The sequence below is a fragment of the Neophocaena asiaeorientalis genome, unplaced genomic scaffold (assembly GCF_003031525.2).
Source record: "Neophocaena asiaeorientalis asiaeorientalis breed wild unplaced genomic scaffold, Neophocaena_asiaeorientalis_V1.1 scaffold116, whole genome shotgun sequence".
NCBI classification, from domain to species: Eukaryota; Metazoa; Chordata; class Mammalia; order Artiodactyla; family Phocoenidae; genus Neophocaena; species Neophocaena asiaeorientalis.
In genome coordinates, this window is record NW_020174561.1 from 520345 (window position 1) to 535203 (window position 14859).

Consider the following 14859-nt stretch of genomic DNA (forward strand, 5'->3'; position numbering starts at 1 on the left):
ACATATTCCCCACACTATACAGATCCTGATAACTCAACTAGGTGGTAGAAAATGGAGAGGAAGCCTCTTGTGCCCTTTGAGCAAAGAGCTCAGTGTTTAGTGAGGGAGGTAGACTTGTAACTAGGTAATGACCCTGTAGACTGTAGAGATGGGAAGTGAGAGTTGTGAGTGACTGCCCCAAGTGGCCAAAGGAGACATGGGAGAGCAGACGGGATACAGCAATGTGACCAGCCAATCAAACATGCCAATCACTCGGTTAATGTAGGCAAATAACAAGGGCTTGAGTAAATGTTTCACTGAATTAACTGGTTGCTTGAGTGCATTAACCTAATCAAATGTTTGCTGGCATCATATAGACACAATCTTAACAATGTAAATATTATACTCCCTTGGCTTTGAAATGATTTGATGGGACTGGCCAAGGAATCTGAGCTCCTAGTGGTCTCTAGCCTTGTTTTGACTTTCTGCCCATGGTGAGAAGAGAATTGTTTTTTTTATGGACTATTATTCACTGTCTAAAATACAGCTCTGCAAATATTTCCAACATTGACATTAATTCTATGATTTAGAAAGATATATTTGAAATCTCTTTTTGAAGGCTGAAGTTCTTTGCCTGGCTCTTCACTGCAAACTGATCTAAACCAAGCTGCTTTAGTTTATGACCATAACCACCTAGGTTCTGCTTTCAAAGCTCTGCAGATTTTTTTTCCCATGCCCGTCCTATCCAAGCACTTTTAAAATGACTGGAGTGAAAGTTCAGAGTTTTACGGGCTTTCTTACAGTAGTGCTAATTTTAGGATATTCAGTTCTTTTCCAAAAATCCAATTTTGTCTCCATGATCCACTCTACAGCAGTGTTCAAGGTTATTCGAGGGATGAAGTGAGTGCAATTTTGCTTTTATGCCCTGGAGCTCGTACTATGCACTGCACAGTGAAAACACTGGATTTATGGAAGGTCAGGGATGTACCTCTGTGATGTAGATTGCATAACCAATTTTGTAATCTAACTGTGCAGCCTCCTGGTCTGAGCTTGAGTCAACAGCAAGTACACCTATAAACCTTGCTATTTTTGGACTTGGTAGGGAGAAAGAAAGGAGAAGGAACAGGGAGAATTAGGGTTAGGATAGCAGAGTGACGATTGATTGTGTAGTTGGGATAGTGGCTTTACCTCTTAAGTTTATTTCAGGGGCAGTATGCCTGTAGTAGGCTCAGATTATAAGGTCTCTAATATGGGCTTTTGTCTCACTATCTTTGCAATCACGTGATCAATTCAGTGACTATAAAGTCAAATGCTTCTGGAGGAGGGTCCAGGTATGTAAATGTATCGCATCAGGCCAGTTGTGATACAATAGGGAATAGTAGTGCTTGTGGCAAACTGGAGAAGGTACACTCATTTGCGTAGAACAATTAAGGCTTTTGGGCAGGCTGATTTTGGCTACTGAGCATTACCAGTTTGCAACTACTGAGTTAAAGTGCATGAGAAGAAAATATATTTATATGTAACTGCTGAAGAGACGTGCAAATTAATTATACAGCTATGTCCCTGTGTAGTTTGCCTTCTGTGTCCATCTCCGATTTGATTAACAGAACGAGGAAACAGTGGATAGGGACATTCCATCTTGGAGGTTCAAAATTTTCATTCTCTCAGAAAACTATTCCATTAAACCACGGCAATGAATCTTCCAAGATTTAAGTTTTGTGGTATGTCTTCTAGACAGCATAATTTGTGATGCACTGTTAGTACTTATGGGGAAATAACTGAATAGGTTAAAAGCAATGTGTTTACACATGTGATTTTAGCTTTCATTATTAATGGAGTCTATTCTTTTTAATGTATGTGTCCAGAATTTATATGAGGGAGAATTATTCTGTGGGTCATCAGTACTATACTTCCTAAAACTTAGAAGCTGTGGTTTAATGTTTAGGAAAGTCCTTCTAGCTAGAGGTTTGTGGGAGAGATGTGCACGCTTTTTTTCATACTCACTAAAATGCCATGGTTATGCACATGGGTTTTGGAGACAGAAAACCCAAGTTCCCAGTTTAAATTCTGGTTCTAGCATTTATGGCTTGTACAACCTTGGGCAAACTACTTCACTTCTTTGATCTTGAGTTTCTTCATATATAAAATGAAGTTTTTATAAGGCTTCAATGAGGTGGTGCAGGTGAAATAACCAGATCAGTCCATGGTCCATCATAGGTGTTCAGTAAACGATTAGATATTGTTACTATTACAGTTACGATCAATATTATTAGAGACACAGGTGTTACAGTCTCAAGGATGATATAAGGCTTAAAATATAGAACCCTGGGAAAAAACTGGAAAAAAAGAAAAGGTTTAAGATTTTTAGGCCAGAGAAGATAAGGCTGAAGAAGAAGTATATTGCTTTTTCTATTGGATCAAAGCATATGTTACTCAGTTCTATAGGTTAAAATAATTTGAAGTTGACATAGAAGAATATTTTTACAATTTTTAGGTGGGGAAAACATTGTTTAAAAAAAGTCAAAAGACAAGGAACAGACTAGGAGACAAAAATCACATACATATACCAAACAGAGAGTTACTGAATATAAATAATCTTTATGATCAATTAAAAAACACATGCAAATAGCATGTGTCCTCACATGGCAGAAAGAGATAGAAGCAGAGCAAGCTCTCTGGTATCTCTTCTTATAAGGGCACTAATCCCATCATGAGGGTCCTGCCCTCATGACCTCAGCTAAACCTAATTATCTCCCAAAGGCCCCCTCCTTCAAATACAATCACACTAAGAGTTAGTGTGATGGTATCACACTAACAGATAAAAGCACAAACGTGTAGAGACAATTCACAGGTAAAAAAATATTTATTTTTACTGTGGTCAAGAAAATATAATTAAAACAAGTTACCCTATTGTCAAAAATCAAGAAAAGAAAGACCTTAAGGCAATTTCTAAAGACCCACTGATTAGGGATATTTAGAATGGCCTTTGAGAGAAGTTTTGGATAAAAGCTCTCCAGATTGTACAGTAAAAATCTTCCCCACTTCAGCCTTCGGTAGAAATAAAACAACAAAAAGCAAAATTTAAAAATAGAAAACTCTTATCCTCCTTATAGAAGAAAACCACAGCTATTTCTCTCATCCCCTCTCATACCCAAATCTGGATGCCGTCCAGTTTGGGAAAAGTGGAGTTCTGAGAAGGGAATGGATGATTTGAGGGCTAACCAGTCTTTTTATATTTTCTTAAATTTCCCGTGTTCATGCATAGTTACAGACTTGAGCTATTTATCTCCAGGGGGAATTAAGATTGCTATTGATTTTTTTTGAGTACCCCAAATTGAGGCCGTAAATGAACCTTTCCAAAGTACAGGGCTTCGATTTTCTTTAAGGAGCATTGCTAGAAAGATGGCAGGAAGAGTGTTCTTTGGTGGTGGCCTGCAGAACTCAGCTCTTGCAGAGACTGCATCCTGAGTGGGTGATGAGCAGGGGTGGAGCAATGCCTTTCTGAAATGCTGCTAGAGGTCGGTAAACCAACAATGCAAATGAATTGAATGTGATAGGTTTGCCAGGCAGGAATCTTGGGGCAAGTAGGGATGCACGATTAGGTGAAATGCCAAAGGAAAAGTTTGAGAGATCTGTTAGAGCATGTCTGTGAGGACTAAGTTCCTAGCAGGAGCCCAGTGATGTCAAGAAGGGCTCACAATGCTGGACTCTTGAAACTGTAGCTCTGAAAATGCTGGACTATAAAATTTTTTTTCAAGATTTAAATTTGGAATAAGACATAATGAAAAACTAGGCTCTCTAATTAGAGAGGATGGTATTATAGGATAGATTATGGAGAAAAGGAAGAAAACTCAATCTTAATTTTCTTCTATTTCATCCTTTCCAGCAGAGCAAATAATCTTCAAATTGGGAAAGGGCAGGACAAGTAGTATAAATAATATGACCGGGCTTCCCTAGTGGTGCAGTGGTTGGGAGTCCGCCTGCCGATGCAGGGGACACGGGTTCGTGCCCCGGTCCGGGAAGATCCCACATGCTGCGAAGTGGCTGGGCCCGTGAGCCATGGCCACTGAGCCTGCACGTCCGGAGTCTGTGCTCCGCAACGAGAGAGGCCACAACAGTGAGAGGCCCGCATACCGCAAAAAAAAAAAGAAAAGAAAAGAAATAATAATATGACCAACTAGTTAATTCCTGCTATGCACTGAATTATATCCCTCCAAGATCCATACGTTGAAACCCTAACTCTTAGTGTAATGGTATTTGGAGGAGGGGCCTTTGGGGGATAATTAGGTTTAGATGAGGTCATGAAGGCAGGGCCCTCATGATGGGATTAGTGCCCTTATAAGAAGAGATGCCAGAGAGCTTGCTCTGCTTCTATCTCTTTCTGCCATGTGAGGACACATGCTATTTGTAAGCTAGGAAGAGAGTCCTCACCAGAACCCAACCGTGCCGGCACCATGATCTGGGGCTTCCAACCTCCAGAACTGGGAAAAAAATAAATTTCTGTTGTTTAAGCTACCCAGGCTGTGGTATTTTGTCATGGCAGTCTGAGATGATACAATTTCTAAGAGAGATGAGGAGGTAATAGAAGAAAATCTAGGCATTGTCAGTGCTCTGGGCTCAGACATAGGACTTCCCCAATACTAAAGGAATGTGAAGATTTGACACTGGAAATGGGGGCCAGGTTGGGGATGTTCTGCAGGCATTTATGGAGCTTAAGAGGAGCCTGAAGATGGATAGGTAGCCAGATTTTCAAAAATGATATAAAGAATTTTGAAAGATCAGAACAACCATATCGATGTTAATCAGGACAGCCTGTGATAATTTATAAAATAATTCACTAGTTGTTTTTATGAGGAAAGGAAGCAAGCTATCTATATGTCATACTAACTTAAACATACCTTCAAGAATAAGGTGATCTTATCTATAGATCATGGGACTGTTGTAGATATCATATTTTTATTTCTCCAGAGTATTCTTTTTTATAAATTTATTTATTTTATTTATTTATTTTTGGCTATGTTGGGTTTTTGTTGCTGTGCGTGGGCTTTCTCTAGTTGAGGCGAGTGGGGGCTACTCTTCGTTGCGATTCGTGGGCTTATTGTGGTGGCTTCTCTTGTTGTGGAGCACAGGCTCTAGGCGCGTGGGCTTCAGTAGTTGTAGCTTGCAGGCTCAGTATTTGTGGCGCACGGGCTTAGTTGCTCTGCAGCATGTGGACCTGGACCAGGGCTCGAACCCATGTCCCCTGCATTGGCAGGCGGATTCTTAACCACTGCACCCCCAAGGAAGCCCTCCAGAGTATTTCTTAAAAGCTCTAGAGTTTTATAAAAACAAAGGTGGTGGCAGGGATTAGAATGTGGGCTGCAAGAGGGCAACATTAGGCAGATTTAGGTGGATTTGCAGTTGGGCGAGCAGCCATATGCAAAAAGTGCCAGTCCAAATGGATGTCCCTAGGACACCCCAACGCTCTGACTTGGTTCCATTCTCTGCAGGTCACTGAAAACAATTGTCTAAGTGAAGACATTGCAAATGTGTTTGTCATATTTGCAGGTAATAACAACTTGAATATGTCAGTATGATATCCAGATTAAAAACAAACCTCTGGAGACGAACAAAAGGGCAAAAGCAAAAGGGAGAAATGTTACAGAGCTAAATGTAAGATTCAACATTTACATGTGAAAAATCACTTAAGCCAGTGTAGGAGATGAAGGTGTGACATTTGTCCACGCTTAGAAAGGAATCTGAGGTCTGTTGACCATACATTTAACGTGAGCCAACTATGTAGATCCTCTGCTGAGAAAATTAACCCCACACAGCAAATACCCAAATCCTAATGCAAGTGCAGCTGCATTAACAGAAAAGGAGGGTCCAACCCTCAGGAAGTGCTAGTCCGACTGCTTATCACTGGTAGAGCACTTCTTAAACGCGCTATTAGTGCTTCAAAGAAAGGCAACCAAGATGGTCAGTGCAGGTCTGGAAACCATGGGGCGTGAGAACCCTGGAGAAGAAAAGGAGTCAGGGTCATCATCTCTATCTGGGAACATTTGAAAGGGATGCTACGAAGAAAAAAAGGGGTTATTCTATTGTTGTATTAGGCAGAGATACATAAAATGGATAAACATTTTCTTGATTTCAAACCACTAGGGCTCTTCAGTATGTAATGGGCTTCATTATGGTGTAACTTCTTGTTTTAGAAGCATTCAAAACAGGATTCATTTAACAAATCTTTAATGAGCACCTACTAAGTGTCCAGTGCTTTTCTGGGTGCTGAGGGTAGACCGAGGTGGTGGAGAGTAACAAAGGAGCGAGTTGCGAGTGACAGAGAGTAAAGCATTACATGGCAGTGGTATTTTCCCCCTTAGTCTTGGAACTGGAGCTTCAGCTCAAAGCTGAGGACCTGAAGAACTCAGTGCGACTCTGTGTTCAAGGTGCTGCTGGCCCCTGGAACAGCCCTCCTGCAGTGCTTCTGAGAGGCACCAAATAAGAATGAGCTTTTACCACTACACCCACTCTCACGAGCCAATGTAAGTAGGCTGGAAGTGGTAGGAGTCAGCATTTTGGCGATGCATATTCAGAGCTTGGCTATTCCCTTCCCTCCCTGTGACAGAGAGGTAGGAGGGCCTTTCCCTTCCTTGGAGCTAGGTGAGTAGGGCTTAGAGTGAACCGACCCTGGGGGTGTCTCCAGAATGGTGGAGTAGCATCTCATTCCCTGGTAGAATCTGTAGGTCTTTTTTGATGCTGTCTCTGGAGTAGAGCAGGAGAAGTTTTGGAGAGTATTCGTGGAGCCTAGCAGTGAGGCTGCATCCCTGACTTCTCTCTAAAGAGAGTAAGAAGTGAGTATTTTATCTGTACCCTTGAAGATGAAAGGACATGTGTCTAAAGGCAGAGCCCAGAGGTCCACTGGAAGAACCCAGGACAGGGAAGCGTTGTGTGGCTGGGGAGAGGGGGCAGTGTTTACGCCATGCTGGTTACTGGCAGCTGATAAGATGGGGAGCATGAAGCCTCCAGTAGTTAGGTTGGCTCCACTTGCAGTATTTGGGGAGTAGCTGAGTACAGGAACTGGACCAAGTCTTGGGGCTCTTAACTTGGGAAAAGGCAAAGGTACCGTGGCTGCTTTCCTGGAAAGGTAGGGGGAAGAGTGTTTCCCTCAGAAAACCCCACTTCTCATCTCAGCAGACTCATTAGAACCATCCTGAATCACAATAAGACAGAGAAAACCGGGCTTCCCTGGTGGCGCAGTGGTTGAGAGTCCGCCTGCCGATGCAGGAGACACGGGTTCGTGCCCCGGTCCGGGGGGATCCCACATGCCGCGGAGCGGCTGGGCCCGTGAGCCATGGCCACTGAGCCTGCGCGTCCGGAGCCTGTGCTCCGCAATGGGAGAGGCCACAACAGTGAGAGGCCCACGTACCAAAAAAAAAAAAAAAGACAGAGAAAACCTTTACCACCAATGCATGTCCAGGCACATAAAAAATTCTCTTCAATGATAGTGGCGGAGGTTGTGTCTGTGTGTCTCTATGAGAACTCTTTGTACTTTCGGCTCAGTTTTGCTGTAGACCTAAAACTTCTCTGAAAATTAAAGTCTATTAAAAAAATGATAGCTTATCTGACAGGAGGCTCCCTCTCTCAGAGTTGTCGAGAATTGATATGATTTTAATTGCTGAATGAAAGCAGCTATAGCCGTTTCTACTGAGAGCAAGCCTAGCTCCTCTATTTTTCAGAATTACACAGATTTAGCTAAACAGAGATAATAGAGTTTGCTCCTGGTCAGCTATCTTGTGGACTGTCTTTGGACAGGATATTGACTGCCACTGAGCTGTACATGACTTGCAAGAGAAAAAAGAGGTAAATGTTGAAGGTACAGGAGACTCAGAGGAATGTTTACATGTATGCCCGCCGCAGCCCTGGGGAACATACCAAACACCTAACACATGGTTGCTCATGTGAAAGAATGAACAGATGGACCGGTGAACTAAAGAGGACTCTTATTTTATTATTATTATTATTTTTGGCTGCACTGCACGGCATGTGGGACCTTAGCTCCCTGACCAGGGATCGAACCTGCATCCCCTGCATTGGAAGGTAGAGTCTTAACCGCTGGACCACCAGGGAAGTCCCTAAAGAGGAGGCAGCTCTTGATCCCTGAAGTAGCACATAGCGGAACTAAAAACTCATGCTCTGGCAGGGAGGATGGGGGAAAATGCTGTCATACTCCAAAAGTCAAACAAAATAGGAGAGAGAAAGAGAGAGAGACTAACTTCCTTCTCCTGGGTGTGGTGGGTGAGACTGAGGTTCTCTGAGAGCCCAGTGTCTGGGAGCAGAAGAGTGAGGGAATTGAAAGAAAGAAAAGAAGTGTGTAAACATAGTGGATTTCACTCCAGTCTCTCCCATAAGACCCTATGGTCTAGCCTGTGATGGGGGCGGGGAAGAGAGTAGCTTTGAATGAACTTTGAGATGAGTAGTATTTGAAAATGAAGAGGCTCAAGTCTTAAAGACCAAATTGAGACAGCTGTCAACCACAGGTGGCTGAGAAGCTATGGATTTTGGCCAAGATGCCATAAAGGACTCATTTCTTCTCGAGAAAGGGGGATTGACATGGCACTGTTAGGGACACTCTTTTGTATTTATATCCCAGTAAGTGGAGATTTCTCCAAAAATTGGTTACATAAAAAAAAAGTCATAGAGAGAAGTGAAGGAAATACAATTGAATGGGTACTAGAGCCAGATGGGAGGGGGCAATGGGATGGCAGGACTGAGTTGCTTTTCTAGGTATGGGGTGGGGGGCATTGCCCTGAGGATGTAGGCTTTGAGCTGAAGAGTTTGTGGGAAGAGATAACAGGTGGTGAGCTTTGTAGGCAAAGGCAACAGCAGGTGCTAAGGCCCCGAGGTGGGAACAGGCTTGGACAAGGCAAGGAACAGAAAAAAGGACAGTTTGACTAGAAGTGGGGAAGACATGGCATGAGACAAGGTCATGGATTAGTTCCTGGGAGGCGTCGTGCCCACAGGATAAAGTTGGGTTTTATTCTCGGTGTGAAGTTAAGTCTTTGGAGGGTTCATTCAGGAGAGGGATGTGGTCTGATGTATGTGAGATGACGTGAGTGCTGTGTGGAGAATAGGGAGAATGAGGGCAGGAGTGGAAGCAGGGAGACCAATTCAACAGCAACTCTCTCTATTTTCTCAGTTGAAAGAGACAAAAAAGTATTAAATCTCCGTTGTTGGGGTCATCAGTAATGATGATTAGAAAAAAGATCAAGGAAACACTGGAAACTCCTGCTGGCCAATGCTGGATAGGTCACTTGCTTTCTCTTTCGGTTCCATAGCACTTGTAAAATAATTGCTATTAAAATATTAACAGCTGCCATGTACTGAGCGCTTACTCTGTGCCACGCCCTGTGCTAGGCATGTTAATTACTCTTACCTTATTTAATCCTCACAGGAATGTGCACCAGAGATGCTGTAGAAGAAATGGCAGCTGTTAATAACCAAATACAAGACTTGACAAGCTATCAGCTTAGTCAAGCAAACGTTTAGCCATGCAGTGATTTAAAACCAATTCCGTATTTGACTAAATTCCATCTTTGTAAACAACTACTTTATTTACAGACTTTCGTATCAAAAGGAACACTTGAAACATTCTTCTCTAGTTGCAGAGATATTTTGAAGTCACAGGCATTGTCAGGAATACATCTCAGAAAAATTACCAAATCATTTTCTAAAATGCCCTTCAGATGTTATGGGTTTTAATAGGCTGACATGTTATGGTATACAGAAAAAACACAGTGGGACCCACTCTTTATGGAGGGCCTTGCTTCAATAAGCAAACAAGATTCCGTGGAGCTGTGCAAACGTTGAATGAGGGATGACCACGGATTTAAATTGGAAATTTTTTGTCAGCCAAGGAGAGGTTTTTGGTCTGTCTCCATGAAATCAATTTTACAGGTTTTACTTGATGAAATGATCAAAGCCTTTTGCTTCTGAGCAAACATTCCTTCGAAATGTAAAATTAATAGTTTAAAACTTAAAGGAGAAATAATCATGGTTTTAGATTTCAGAAGGTGACCAGTTATTGTGAATATTTGGAAAGAGAAATTTCTGATTTAAAAACACGTTTCCAGGCTTAGAAATTAACTTATCTTTTTTCTGTATAGGGAGAAAGTATTCTCAGTGTTTGTCCCCTTTGCACATACTATGCTATTCTCCAAACAGCATGAGGGTTGTTGGCACAAACTGATAATGAAGACTTAAAAATATGTTTTGCGGGCTTCCCTGGTGGTGCAGTGGTTGAGAGTCCGCCTGCCAGCGCAGGGGACACGGGTCCGTGCCCTGGTCCAGGAAGATCCCACATGCCGCGGAGCGGCTGGGCCCGTGAGCGATGGCCGGTGAGCCTGCGCATCCGGAGCCTGTGCTCCGCGACGGGAGAGGCCACAACAGTGAGAGGCCCGTGTACCGCAAAAAAAAAAAAAAAAATATATATATATGTTTTGCCATAATAAACTATAAATAATTCATAAACATTTATTTTTTATTCTAAATAAAGAAAAAATTCACGATGAAAGCAGAGAAAGCCTGTTATGAAGAAAATAGTTTGGAAAACCAAAGTAAGGCTGAAACATAAAAGAAGTATTCCTTCTGAGTATTAGAAAAAAATATCCTTTAAGTGAAAGTGTGCAACTACTCAAATGGTAGCACATGCAAAAATAAGGGCACAGGTGGGTTTCCAGAAATCAGTTAATATTTTTATATCTAATACATTATGTTATTGCCATGAATTGAGTGCCTACCTCATGGCAGGCTTTTTGTAAGGCACTTAAAAACATGTTTTCATATTATAGATATTATTATTCCCATTTTATAGATGGGGAAACTGAGGCTTAGAGAAATTAAGTGGGAGAGTTAGGTTTTGAACTCAGGTCACTATACTACACTGCCTTTTAGGTGTTATAAAAAGCTGTAAAATTTAGGTGATTGGTGAAATAAAAATGTATAGAAAGGTGTAATATTCTTGCAATAAAATCAATGGGATTTTATTGACTAGTAAAAATGCCTCGGTCGCTAATGTCTTTTTTTCCTGGTTCACATGCTGCTTCCTAGAAGAAATGATCTTGGAAACTGATCTTGATCTATTCTTGCTTGCCTTTTTGCCAGTGACCAAATCCTTTGCTCTCCCCTGACCCCAGGACTCCCCTCCCCCCCAGCCTCTTCCTCTCTCTTTCCCATGCCAAAGGTGGGTGAGGGTGCTTTGGGTTGGGTAAAGAGTCATAGTAATTTTTTTTTTCATTTTTGTATTTTATATTAGAAATTGTCATTTGCAGTAGAAACTGTATTCTATACTTTAAATATTTTTTTAACATCTCTTTTGGAATATAATTGCTTTACAGTGGTGTGTTAGTTTCTGCTTTATAACAAAGTGAATCAGCTATACTTTAAATATTTTTTAATGAATTAGAGTTTGGACTAATCCTCCAAACATCTAGAAGATCCTTATAGGTTACAGTGGAACTATACTTGAAGAACTACTCCTTCAAAGATTACTTAGAAATCAGGTATTTCCCATACAGTGATCTATGCACCCATAATAAAATTTCTGTTGGAAAAAGAAAAGAAAAAACATCAATGCAGAGTAGGATAATAAGTGGTATTATTCTAAGAAGATCCAAACACAGTTTTAACTATTAATTACTATCATGTTTGGACTGTGAGCCAGCTAGTTCCTAGACAGAAAAGTTAGAACTCATAAGTGCAATTTTAAGGTTGTTGCCAATTATTAATTGCCTAAAACATAGGACTTAGGTTTGGAGGACAAACTTTTAGCAGATTGAACTCAATTATAAGCTGGAATAGAAGGAAACAAACAAAACCTTCCAAAAGCAGGGGAGAGAAAAATGGTCCATATCTTTTCACTATATTTTGCAGTATTTGTTCTAATCTGAATCTAGTCTTGTACTTCCTACCTTAAAAAAAAATGGTGGGATTTAGTCCATCAAACTTAATAACTAGACATTATTAACTGTGGGGCTAAATTCGTCTATTTTCTAAGAATGTTTTTATGTGAATCGCCGACGTCCCTGTGTTAAAATACCATGACAGCCGCATCCGGTGGCAGGGTCTGGGGAGGGGCGGCAGGCGCCATGTCGGGCCGCGAAGGTGGCAAGAAGAAGGCCCTGAAGCAGCCCAAGAAGCAAGCCAAGGAGATGGACGAGGAAGATAAGGTGTTCAAGCAGAAACAGAAGGAGGAGCAAAAGAAACTCGAGGTAGGCCGCGGGGAAAGGCCCCCTGGCCACAGGTGGAATTAAGAAATCTGGCAAAAACTAAGCTGTTCCTTGTGCTTGAGGCAATGATGATCCTTCATTCCATTCCTGTTTAAACATCTGGGTTAAACATCTGGATTCCCTGCCATAACATCTGTTGCCACCTATAGCTAGAATGAAATGTTGTCTTGGAACCTATTGTACATTTAAGAATAAACTTTTGAAAAAAAAAAAAAAACAAAAAACCATGACAGGTAATAGATTTTCTAGAAATATTATAAGATAGATGTTGCCTTTTTCGAAACAAAGTCTACTTTGGGATATTTAATTTAGGTATAATTTCACAGAGTTACCACTTTGATTTATTGATTGAACTGTCCAAGCAACCGGATTGCTTCACTTGTTTCTTTTACACCACCTACAGCTATAGTGACTAGATTGACTCATATGCAGTTGACCTGCTGGACGTTAGTATCACTTAGTTGTTACCTTTATTAGCAGAAAAGGAAAAATTACCAAAGAAAGAAAATAATTTAAGAGTTTAGGTTTGGCTTATTATATCTCTTAGAAGTTCATTTCTTTGAAGAAAAACATTTCCCTCTGCTGTAGCTCTCCGGCTTGAGGTCCTTAAAGAAGCAGTTGGTGAGGTATGGGAGCCCTGAGCCTGGTGCTGAGGGCAGGGTTTTGTTGAAACCTGGCCATGGCACTCTAAGAGACTTCAGTCACTCAAAGAGACTTCAGTCTCTTTGTCTCTCTTGGTCTCTGTCTCTGTGTCTCTTCTTTAAATAATAACTGCTGTATTTACACTACTTGTGAATGTGAGTGTAAGTGGCTTTCTCCTGTAGCAGCCTTTGAAAAATGTGACGATATTATTCCTCCTAAGCATTTAGAACTAGAGTTGAAAGACAAGAAAGTGTTGGCAATTGTACATCACACAATTGCTTATCTCTTTTCAATAATGTACTGTTCAGCACAGTGTACGTTCCCTGAGGAAGCTCTGTGGAATTGCCCTTTCTTCCACTTAGAAAGAAAGCTTTAATTCCTTTCCTGTATCTACTCTGAATGGTAATTGGACACTGAGATTCTTATTTCATGATTTATCATGATGATTAGGGCAACAGAGAAATAATACAAATTTGGCCACTCTAACATAAAATAAAATGAAACATCCTCTGAATAATTATAGGGTGACAATAATGATTCTCCTTTCCCTCCCTCACTCCTCTCAATGTTCCTATCAGAGAACGAATGAGGCAATGCATTTGTATTAACAAACAAATGAATTGACATTTTTGAGACTGGCCAAGGAAATGTTATCACTCATATTTCCTGCAAGAAAAAGAAATTAATTCTCAGTATCCATAAATATTGCTACTGTTTTTATCACTGGGGTCCTGCTTATAAATGTTTTGTTCTCACTGTCCCTTGCCTGCCAGACTGCCCTTAAAGGAGTGAAGTAGTCAGAGAGATGACTCATCGGGGAGGTGATGGAGAGAGGGAGAACTGAGAGGCTCTCTGCTTTCCTTGAGGAGATATTTGCTCTATCTCTGGACTGGTCCAAGGTGAGGGAGACAGACAGCTGTGGGGCAGACAGCTGTGGATGTAAGGGTCACAGGGTGATGGGAGCAAACGTATTTCATCAGGAAGCATCTTCCATTCTTAACCCTTTCTGCTCAGGGCTGTACCCAGGCATATCTGCCACCCCACATCTATAGGACAAGGAGGCATATGTATGATTTGGGCTTTGGGCTTGGCCATTACATAACACTAACTCAGTCTTTCAAAAATGGAAACGGTCCTTAAAATATTCTTTTTATGGTCTGCATGATATTCCAAAAACGGGTGCAAGTGATTTTTACCACCCTCTGTATGTGGATAATTTTTGCTTCAGAATTTAAGATTCTGTATGTTGTATCTCTGCTTCAGAATTTAAGTAGAAACCTTCTCTTCATGTTATGCTTAATTAGGTTGGGATCTGTTCTGTAGGAACAGATTTTACTAGCTTAATGAAAATTCTTCAAATGCAGTGCAGTATAGGAATGGGCAAAAGAGAAAGGAGATAATATTTGCAGAGGGCTTATAGTCGTGTAGACCTTTGTGTGGACTGTTTGTTTTTAAAGGATCTCATTTAATATTCACAATGTAGGTGTTCAGGAAACCAAAGCTCAGATAGATTCGGTAATGTGCTTCAGGTAAAGCAGCATGTTCTAGAGATAGGATTGAAATCCTAAGGTTTTGGGCTTCAAAGCTGCATCAGATTGGGCACACTTTACAGTAAAATTTGTGCTACAGTGAACAACATTGTAGAATGTGCCAGTATAATGATTCTTGATCAGGCTGGCCAGAGCTGACTTTACAATACCCTTCAAAGTGGGAGCGTCATGACAAATCAATGTATCTAATTAGGGAAAGGAAAGTGTTGGAAACCTATTTATGCTTTAATAACTAAGAAAGCACTGGTCTCTCGCCAAATTGACATACATTTTTGGAATCAGAGACTCTGAGATACTCCTTAAATGCTACTTATGATAAATAATGCCATTTAAATGTCCACCACCTGCTACAGCACATGGCTGAGTTCTCAGAACGTTTTCATCACTTCCTTAGATGGTCTTGATTAATGTACAATGATGTAGAA

At 41.1% G+C, this 14859-nt stretch overlaps 1 protein-coding gene and 1 pseudogene across 1 annotated transcript in view; both read left to right on the top strand.

Annotated features, from left to right (window-relative positions):
* Nucleotides 1-14859, top strand: part of GRM8 (glutamate metabotropic receptor 8) — a 727865-nt gene that overhangs the window by 211657 nt on the left and 501349 nt on the right. The window lies entirely within an intron of this gene.
* LOC112408183 (translation machinery-associated protein 7 pseudogene) lies at nucleotides 12084-12285 on the top strand (annotated as a pseudogene).